This window comes from Neophocaena asiaeorientalis, unplaced genomic scaffold, assembly GCF_003031525.2.
Source record: "Neophocaena asiaeorientalis asiaeorientalis breed wild unplaced genomic scaffold, Neophocaena_asiaeorientalis_V1.1 scaffold155, whole genome shotgun sequence".
NCBI lineage: Eukaryota > Metazoa > Chordata > Mammalia > Artiodactyla > Phocoenidae > Neophocaena > Neophocaena asiaeorientalis.
The window spans coordinates 2,261,294-2,273,084 of NW_020173040.1; positions in this window are offsets into that span (position 1 = coordinate 2,261,294).

Below are 11,791 nucleotides of genomic sequence, written 5' to 3' on the forward strand. Positions count from 1 at the left end.
TTGTAAATGTCTAGGCTGGAGCCCATCTATCTTCTGCCTCACAATCAGGGATCAGCTTGCACTGGTCTAAAATGTCATTACCCAAATTTACAGTGAATAAATGGTGGAGAGAGCATGGAGAAAGGAAATGTTTTTATGTTGCTTGTGGGATGTAAATGGGAAGAGCCACTATAGAGAACATTATGGAAGTGACTTTAAAAGGTAAAAAGGGCTCTACCATATGATCCAGCAGTGCTACCCCAAAGAGTATATGCAGAGAAAACCAGAATTTGGAAAGACACATGCACTCAAGCGTGCACTGCAGCACCATTTACCATATACCCAAGATGTGGAGACACACAAAATATCCATGGATGGAAGAACAGATAAAAAAGAAGTGATACATGTACACAATGGTATATGACTGCACCTTGTTAAAAAAAGAAATAATGCCATTTACAGGAACATAGATAAACCTAGAGGTAATAACGCTAAGTAAAGTAAGTCAGAATCACAAAGATAAATATTATAGGATATCACTTATAGTGGAGTCTAAAAATAAACACCACTGAAATAATTCAGAAAAGATAAACGGACTCAGGGACTTACAAAGGAAACATGGTTTCAAAAGGTGACAGAAGGGGTCATGGGATTAGTTAGGAGGATGGGATTAATGAATTCAAATTATTTCATATAAAACAAATATTCCACAGGGATCTATGTATACCAAGGAAGGACTATCAACACTCCCTAATTAACTATATGGGAAAAGAAGCCAAAGATGCTTAGTTATATGTATATGTTTAATGGAAAAAGATTCTCTATACCTACAACCAACACCAACACTGCATATCAGTGTTACTCCAGGAAAAAAAAATTAATCTAATTAAAAATTGACAATGAGACACAAGATTTGGGTGTTTGTTCTGGCACAATCCACTCTAATTTACAAGTGCAAATAGAATTTCCCCTAAGGCTCTGGTTGCCAGGGCAACCAGAGTTGGGAAGAGGAAAATCTGCCGCCTTGTGGCGGTTTCCCACAAAAGCAACCTCAAAAAAATTAGTTATGGGCACTTAGTATTCGCAAGGACTGCTAGGCTCTAAATGATACTTTCCCTCAAAAAATGTCCAGGCCTAAGTGTTCGAAAGTAATTGAAAACACGGCACATTTTCTAGAAGGCAATTGCAATAGCTAAATTCTACTCAGTATTGATTCTGAATAAAAACAGCCCATAAGAACATGCTCTACATAGCAATTAGCAGAGACATGCAAATCAAAACTACAGTGAGGAATCTCCTGGGACTGGTGTGAATAACCATCATCAAAAATCGACAATTAATAAAAAGTGTAGAGGGCATGGAGAAAAGGAAACCCTTTTATGGTGATTGTAGGATGTAAATGGTAACAGCCACTACAGAGAACATTATGGAAGTGCGTTTAAAAGGTAAAAATCAAGTACCACATGATCCTACAGTGCTACCCTTAAGACTATATGCAGAGAATACCAGAACTCAAAAAGACATATGCACCCAAGCGTACACTGCAGCACTGTTTACAATACCCAAGATGTGGAGATATACAAAATATCCATGGATAGATGAACAGATAGAAAAAAGCGATGCATGTACACAATGATATATGACTCCACCATGTAAAAGAATGAAATAATGCCATTTGCAGGAACATCGATAAACCTACATATAATCATGCTAAGTAAAATAGGTCAGAATCAGAAAGACAAATATCCTATGATATCACTTATAGTTGGAATCTAAAAAATGAACAAATGGAGAACACATAAACAGACTCGGGGAAATAGAAAACAAACATATGGTTACCAAAGGTGACAGAAGGGGTCAAGGGATAAATTAGGAAGATGGGTTTAACAAATACAAACTCTTTCATATAAATCAGATATTCAACAAGGATCTATGTATACTAAGAAAGGGCTATCAACACACTAATAACCTATATGGGAAAAGTAGCCAAAGATGTATAGATATGTGTACATGTATAAGGGAAAAAGATTCTCTATACCAACAACAAACACAACATTGTACATAAATTTTAGTCCAATGAAAAATAATCTCATTAAAAATTGGTGATGAGAAAGAAGATGTGGGTGTTTGTTCTGGCACATTCCGCATAATTTATAAGACCCAAACAGGATTTCCCCTAATGCTCTGGTTGCTGGGGCAACCAGAATTGTGCTCGAGCAAATTCTGCCACCTTGAGTCCTTTTCCCGCAAAAGCAAACTCAAAACGATTGCTTATGGGGACTTAATATTCAGAAGGACTGCTGGGCTCTAAATGATACTTGCCCTCAAAAGATGGCCAGGCTTAACTATTGGAAAATAATTCAAACACGGCACTTTCAAGAAGGCAATTTCAACAGGTAAATTCTACTCACAGTGTTTATGAGGAATAACAGCCCCAAAATCATGATCAACATAGCAAGCAGTTAGCAGACACATGCAACTCAAAACTACGAGAAATCAGCTTGCACTGGTTTAAAATGTCATCACCCAAAATTAAAATGAAAAAATTGTGGAGAGAGCATGGAGAAAGGAAATGTTTTTATGCTGCTTGTGGGATGAAAATGGTAAGAGCCACTATAGAGAACATTATGGAAGTGTCTTTAAGGGGTAAAAAGTTCTACCATTAATCTGGCAGTGCTACACCAAAGAGTATATGTGGAGAAAACCAGAATTCGAAAAGACACATGCACCCAAGCGTGTGCTGCAGCACCATTTACAATACCCAAGATGTGGAGACATACAAAATGTCCAGGGACAGATAAACGGGTAAAAAAGATGTGATACATGTACACAGTAGTATATGATTCCTCCATGTAAAAGAATGAAATAATGCCATTTGCAGGAACATAGAGAACACTAGAGATAATCATACTAAGTAGAGTAAGTCAGAATCACAAAGACAAATATTATATGATATCACTTATAATTGGAATCTAAAAATACACAGCATTGAAATAATTTAGAAAAAATAAACAGACTCAGGGACTTAAAAAGCAAATGTATGGTTATGAAAGGGGAAGATAGGGGGCAAGGGATAAATTAGGAGGATGGGAATAACAAATTCAAACTATCTCATAATAAACAGATATTCAGCAAGGTTCTGTGTATAACAAGGAAGGCTGTCAACACTCTAATAACCTATATGGGAAAAGATGCCAAACATGCATAGATATATGTATATGTAAAACTGAAAATGATTCTGTACACCTACCAAATACATTGTATATCAGTGTTATTCCAATAAAAACTAAAAATTAATTTAAAAATTGGTGGGGGGAAGCCTTCAAGATGGCTGAGGAGTAAGACATAGAGATCACCTTCCTCCCCACAAATACATCAGAAATACATGTACATGTGGAACAACTCCTACAGAACACCTACTGAATGCTGGCAGAACACCTCAGACTTCCCAAAAGGCAAGAAACTCCCCCCGTACCTGGGTAAGGAAAAAGAAAAAACAGAGACAAAAAATAGGGATGGGACCTGCACCTCTGGGAGTGAGCTGTGAAGGAGGAAAAGTTTCCACACACTAGGAAACGCCTTCACTGGTGGAGATGGGGAGTGGGCGGGGGTGGGGGAAGCTCCGGAGTCACAGAGGAGAGCACAGCACCAGGGGTGCAGAGGGAAAAGCAGAGAGATTCCCGCACAGAGGATCGGTGCTGACCAGCACTCACCAGCCTGAGAGGCTTATCTGCTCACCCGCCGGGATGGGTGGGGGCTGGGAACTGAGGCTCGGGCTTCAGAGATCAGATCCCAGGGAGAGGACTGGGGTTGGCTGTGTGAACACAGCCTGAAGGGGGCTACTGTAGGGAGAAAACCTACAACCAAGATGACTCTACCCAGCAAGGATCTCACTCAGATTCGACAGAGAAATTAAAACCTTTACAGACAAGTAAAAGTTAAGAGAATTCAGCACCACCAAACTAGCTTTACAACAAATGCTAAAAGAACTTCTCTAGGCAGGAAACACAAGAGAAAGAAAAGACCTACAAAAACAAACCCAAAACAATTAAGGAGATGGTAATAGGAACATACATATCGGTAACTAACTTAAATGTAAGTGGATTAAATGCTCCAACCAAAAGACGTAGACTGGCTGAATGCATACAAAAACAAGAACCATACATATGCTGTCTACAGGAGACCCACTTCAGACCTAGGGACACGTACAGACTGAAAGTGAGGGGATGGAAAAGATACCTCATGCAAATGGAAATAAAATGAAAGATGGAGTAGCAATTCTCATTATCAGTCAAAATAGACTTTAAAATAAAGACTATTACAAGAGACAAAGAAGGACACTACATAATGATTAAGGGATCGATCCAAGAAGAAGATATAACAATTGTAAATATTTATGCACCCAACACAGGAGCACCTCAATACATAAGGCAAATGCTAATAGCCATAAAAGGAGAAGTCGACAGTAATGCAGTCATAGTAGGGGACTTTAACACCCCACTTTTACCAGTGAACAGATCATCCAAAATGAAAATAAATAAGAAAACACAAGCTTTAAATGATACATTAAACAAGATGGACTTAATTGTTATAGGACATTCCATCCAAAAGCAACAGAATACACTTTCTTCTCAAGTGCTCATGGAAAATTCTCTAGGAAAGATTGTATCTTAGCTACAGAGGGTGTGGAGAAAAGAGAACCCTCCTACATGGTTGGTGGGAATGTACATTGGTACAACCTCTATGGAGAACAGTATGGAGGTTCCTTTAAAAACTAAAAACAGAGCTACCACATGACCCCACAGTCCCACTCCTCGGTATATATCTAGAGAAAGCCATAATTTGAAAAGATACATGCACTGCAGTAGTTCATTGCAGCACTATTTACAGCAGCCAGGGCATGGAAGCAATGTAAATGTCCACCAGTGGAGGAATGGATAAAGAAGATGTGGTATATGTATACAATGGAATATTTCTCAGCCATAAAATGAATGAAATAGTGTCATTTGCAGCAACACAGATGGACCTACAGAATGTTGTACTGGGTGAAGTAAGTCAGAGAAAGAAATATATCGCTTATATGTGGAAGCTAAAAAAAAAAGAGTACAGATGAACTTATCTACAAGACAGAAATAAAGTTACAGATGTAGAAACAAACTTACGGTTACCAGGGTGTGGGGGGGGAAGGGATAAATTGGTAGATTGGGATTGACATATACACACTACTATATATAAAATGGGTAACTAATAAGGACCTACTATATAGCACAGGGAACTCTACTTAAAACTCTATAATGGCCTATATGGGAAAAGAATCTAAAACAGAGTGGATATATGTATATGTATAACTGATACACTTTGCTGTACACCTGGAACTAACAGAACATTGGAAATGAATTATACTCCAATAAAATTTTTTTAAATGTATTATTTACCAGTCATATTTAGATGTTTTGAAAATAAACCTCAGAAAACTGTGCAAAGCATTATGAAGAACATTATGTTTCTGGAAGACTTAAACATTAAAAAAGTAGAGAGTGATCCAAATCCACATTTACAAAAAAGTGATAAATAATTCTCTGGAAACCAATATGTGATTCCATCAGTTCCAATCAACATACCAATGGATTTTTATATAAAATGACCAGATTGTTGAAAAAATTAACAAACATAGGGCTAAAAATAGGAAAGAAACAGCAGTATAAGGAACTTACCCTACCATATACTGTAATCTGTTGCAACAAAACGGTAATGCAAAGAAGGTGGTGACAGAATATTAATCCTAAGATTAATTAAACAGAATACGTAGCCCTTAAAGGGAGATTCGTATATAATGAACACTGAAATGTATGAGGTGGTTCTAGTCGGTAAGGAGATAATGGAATAGTAAATAATCATCAACGGATAAAACTTTAACATATTTCTACATTAAGTTATTTACATAAATCAATGTTAGATGAATGAAATGAAAAGAACGAAATTTGAAAACCTGAAAACATCCAATGAAAATTGAAAATAAACACTTTATGATTTACAAGCATAGGAAGGTTTATTTAGGAAGATAAAAAATACAAACTACAAAGGAGTAGATAAATACTCTGAGATTTTAAAAATAGTAAATGCTGTCTCAAAATAGTTTAATCTTTAAAATGGAAGGATATGTTGTAAATGTCCATCATCTGGAACAAAATAAGGTCCAGGATAGATTTTTTTTAAAAAATACAATTTTATAAACAACTGAAAAGAACTCACAAATAATAGAATTATGGCTATGACCAGGCAACTTACAGAGATGTAACTTCAGGTGGTGGGCAAGTACTGCACTATAAACAGCATCATTAGTGATTATCAAAGAAATGCAAATTGAGTCAATAATAACATATCATACACATATAATTAATAAATTTTGACATTAACCAGAGGAGTGGTGATGTGGGAAAATAGAGAGCCTCCTCCAGGATAGTAGTAGTGAGATGGATTTAACCATTTTGGAAGACAGACAAACTGGTCCGATGGAGTACACCCAAAGTGCACAAAATGATGCAGCAGGAATTCCATTCCTAACATTCTATTTATAACAACAAAGAGATGTGCCCAAAGTTATTCATAGCAGTATCACTAGTGAAAGGGAAATATTCACCACTATATCTATGTAAATAAACAGCAATAAATGCCAGTGTGTGAAGATGGTAACTTTTCAGAAACAAGTATTTGACTGTAAACAAAACATTCAGATTTAAACAGGTGGTGTATTGACATGTGCACAAACAGAGCATTAATTGGGGGGAAGAGTAGAAGGTTGTGGGGTGTTGTTTAGTGGTTAAGTAGTACTCCATCAACACCAGAAGGAGAAATAAGTACATGAAGAACTTTTCCTCTGAGTCTATATGACTTCTTAATGGGAAGAACATAGATTTATATGGTATCACTTATATGTGGAATCTAAAATATGACACAAATGAACTTATCTATGAAACATAAGCAGAATGACAGACACAGAGAACAGACTTGTGGTTGCCCCATGGAGGAAGTGTGTGTGTGTGTGTGTGTATACACACACATATACTTTTTTCATCTTTTCCATTATGGTTTACTACATGATATTGTTTTTATTTTGTTTTATTTTTGGCTGTTTTGGGTCTTCATTGCTGTGCACAGGCTTCCTCTAGTTGCAGCCAGTGGGGGCTACTCTTCGTTTTGGTGCATGGGCTTCTCAATGCAGTGGCTTCTCTTTGTGGAGCACGGACTACAGGTGTGCAGGCTCAGTAGTTGTGGCACCCGGGCTTAGTTGCCCCGCGGCATGTGGGATATTCCTGGACCAGGGCTCGAACCCATGTTCCCTGCATTGGCAGGCGGATTCTTAACCACTGAGCCACCAGGGAAGCCCTACTACATGATATTGAATATAGTTCCCTGTGCTATACATTAAGGCCTTCTTGTTTATGCATTCTATATATAATAGTTAGCATCTGCTAATCCAACCCAAACTCCCAATTCATTCCTCCCTTACTCTTCCTCCCTGGGGCAACCACAAGTCTGTTTTCTATGTCTTTCATTCTGCTTCTCTTTCATAGATAAGTTCATTTGTGTCATATTTTAGATTCCACATATAAGTGATACCATATGGTATTTTCTTTCTCTTTCTGACTTCACTTGGTATGACAATCTCTAGGTCCATTCGTGTAGCTGCAAAAGGCATTATTTCTTTGTTTTATATGGTTGAGTAGGATTTCATTATACACACACGCACACAGACACACACACTACATTTGCTTTATCTGTTCATCTGTGGATGGACATTTAGGTCACTTCCACGTGTTGACTATTGTAAATAGTGTTACTATGAACATAGAGGTGCAGGTATCCTTTTGAATTAGAGTTTTGTCTGGATATATGCTGAGGAGTGGGATTGTGGAATCATATGGCAACTCTAGTTTTTTGAGGAACCTCCATACTGTTTTCTGTAGCATCTGCACCAATTTACATTCCCACCAACAATGTAGAAGAGTTCCCCTTTCTCCACACCTTCTCCAGCATTTCTTATTTGTAGACTTTTAAATATTGGCCATTTGACCAGTGTGAAGTGGTACCTCATTGTAGTTTTGATTTGTAGTTCTCTAATAATTAGCAACAATGAGCATCTTTTCATTGTTCCTATTGGCCATCTGTATGTCTTTGGAGAAATGTCTATTTAGATCTTCTGCCCAAATTTTTGATTGGGTTGTTTTGTTGTTGTTCTATGAGCTGTTTGCATATTTTGGAAATTAATCCCTTGTCAGCACATCATTTGTAAATATTTTTTCACATTCCCTAGGTTGTCTTTTAGTTGTATTTATAGTTTCCTTTGCTGCGCAAAAGCTTATAACTTCGAATAGGTCCCATTTGTTTATTTTTGTTTTTATTTTTATTGCCTTGGGAGACTGACTTAGGAAGACATTGGTACAACTTACGTCAGAATATTTTGCCTATGTTCTTTTCTAGGAGTTTTATAGTGTTGTCTTATATTTAATACTTAAACCATTTTGAGTTTATTTTTGTGTATGGTGTGAGGGTGTGTTCTAACTTCACTGATTTGCTTGCAGCTGTCCAACTTTCCCAGCACCATTTGCTGAAGAGACTATCTTTTCCCCATGGCATACTCTTGCCTCCTTTGTTGAAGATTAATTGATTATTGTTGAAGATTAATTGATCATAGGTGTGTGGGTTTATTTTTGAGCTCTCTATTATGTTCCATTGATCCATATGTCTGTATCTGTGCCAATACCACACTGTTTTGATTGCTGTAGATTTGTAGCATTTTCTGAGTTCTAGGAGTGTTATGCTTCCTGCTTTGTTCTTTTTCCTCAGCATTGCTTTGGCAATTCTGGGTCTTATGTGGTTTCATAAAAATTTTAGAATTATTTGTTCTAGTTTTGTGAAAATTGTCATGGGTAAATTGATAGGGATCATATTAAATCTGTACATTGCTTTGGGTAATATGGCCATTTTAACAATATTAATTCTTTCAATCCAAGAGCATGGGATATCTTTTCATTTTTAAAATCATCTTCAATACTAATATTTTATAGTTGTTGGCATATAAGTCTTTTGTCTCCTTGGACGAGTTTATTCTTAAGTGTTTTATTATTTGTTCTTTTATATTCCCTTTCTGATATTTCATTGTTGTAAAGAAATGCAACCGATTTCTGTATGTTAAACTTTTATCTTGATACCTTGCTGAATTTATCAGTTCTAGTAGGATTTTTCTGTGTGTGAAGTCATTAGAGTTTTCTATGTATCGTGTCATGTCATCTGCATATAATAACAATTTTACCTGTCCCTTACTATTTGGATACATTTTATTTATTTTTCTTTTCTGATTGCTGTGGCTAGAACTTCCAACACTATGCTGAATAGAAGTGGTAAGAGTGGGCATCTATGTTTTGTTCCAGACTTCAGTGGGAAGTCTTTCAGCTTTTTCCTGTTGAGTATTATATTGGCTATGGTTTTATCATAAATAGGTTTTATAATTTTGAGATATGTTCCCTCTATACCCACTTTCATAAGAGTTTTATCATGAATGGATGTTTAATTGTATCAAATGCTTTTTCTGTATTTATTGACATGATCATGTGGATTTTTTCTTTTTGTTGTTGTTGTTGGTGTGTGGTGTATCACACTGATTGTTTTGCATATGTTGAACCATCCTCGTGACCCTGGAATGAATCCAGCGTGCTCATGGTGTATGTTTTATTTATGTGCTGTTGGATTAAGTTTGCTGATATTTGGTTGATAATTTTTGGATCTATATTTATCACAGATATTGGCCTGTAATTTTCTTTTTTGGTAGTGTCTTTGTCTGATTTTAGTATCAGGGTGATGGTGGTCTCATAGAATGTCTTTGGGAGTGTTCCCTCCTCTTCAGTCTTTTGGAGAAGTTTGAGAAGAATTGGTATAAGTTCTTCTTTGTATGTTTGGTAGAATTTGTCTGTGAAGTCATGTGTTCCTGGACTTTTGTTTGTAGGAAATCTGTTTGTTTTTGTTGTTTTACAGGTTCTATTTCACTTCTAGTTATCAGTCTGTTCAAATTGTCTATTTCTTCTTGATTTAGTTTTGGTGGCTTTATGTTTCTAGAAACTCATCTATTTCTTCTAGGTTTTCCAAATTGTTTGGCTTGTAATTGTTCATAATATATATTTTTAAAATTTCTGTGAGGTCCCTTGTAATTTCTCCTCTTTCATTTCTTATTTTATCTGGGTCCTCTCTCTTTTCTACTTTGTGGGCCTGGCAAGAGGTTTAGCAATTCTGTTTACCCTTTCAAAGGATCAGCTCTCAGTTTTACAGATTTTTTTTCTATTTTTAAAATCTGTTTTATTTATTTCCTCTCTGATTTTATTATTTCCTTCCTTCTGATGACTCTAGGTTTTGTTTGTTCTTCTTTCTCTAATTCTTTTAGGCGGTGGGTTAGGTTGTTTGAGATTTCTCTCGTTTTATGAGGAAGGCGTGTATTACTATGGACTTCCCTCTAAGAACTGCGTCTGCTGTATCCCATAGATTTTGTATGGTTGTGTTTTCATTGTCATTTGTCTCAAGGTATTTTTCAGTTTCCTCTTTGATTTCGTCATTGACCCATTCATTTTTTAGAAATATGTTGTTTATTCTCCATGTAATCATTTTTTTCTCATTTCTTCTTCTGTGGTAGATTTACAGTTTAGTGCAACTAAAGATTGGTGTTTTTAAAAATAAAGGAAATTGATGAAATTTTAGCTAGACTAACCAAGGAAAAAAGAAAAGTCAAAAAATATGACAAATGAAAGAGGAGACATAAAAGAAATACAAAGGACCATAAGATCATATCATTAAGAATTATACACCAACAAATTTGATAAATTATAATAAATAAATAAAACCCCAGAAGTGTGGAAACTACCAAGACTGAATCAAAAATAGAAAGTCAGAACAGACAAATAATAAATGAGGACATTGAAACAATGAACACAAACCTCCTGACAAAACCCAAGACCAGATGGTTTCACTGGTGAATCCTACCAAACATTAAAAAAATAATTAACTCCAATCCTTCTCAAACTCTTCCCAAAAAATTGAGGAGTGAATCACAAGCTCCTTCTGAGGACAGTGTTACTCTGACACCAAAGCCAGATAAAGAACACTACAAGAATATAAATTTACAGGCAGATAGGTCCTGATGAATATAAATACAAAAGTCTAAACAAATTCAGCAGCAAGTTAACAAGATCATACACCATGATTAAATGGAATTTATTCTTGCCACGGAAGAATGGCACACTATATTATATTTAATCTACATATAGTATAATATACAAATCAGTTAAAATTATATATATATATAAATCGATAATTGTGATATACAATGTTAATAAAGTGAAGAATAAATATATCATCCTTTCACTATATGCAGAAAAAGACACTGACCTTCAACACCTTTTGTGACCAAAAACTCTCAACAAGTTGGGAACAGAAGGCGCATACCTCAAAATAAAACCGTATAATTCCCACAACTAAATTTGTACACATTGGTAAAAAAACTGAAAGTTTTTTTTTTTATAATCAGGAACAAGATAACGGTATCCATGCTCACTATTCTTATTAAATACAGTACTGAAGTCCTAGCCAGAGCAATCTGAAACAAAATCAAGAAATAAAAATGCATCCAAAATGAAGAAGTAAAGCTTTCTCTCTTTTTAGAAAACATGATCTTATATATGAGTAACACCCAAAATGGTAGAATAAATAAACTCAATAAAGTTGGAAGATACCAAATCTATTGCTTTTCTGCACAGTAACAACAAAA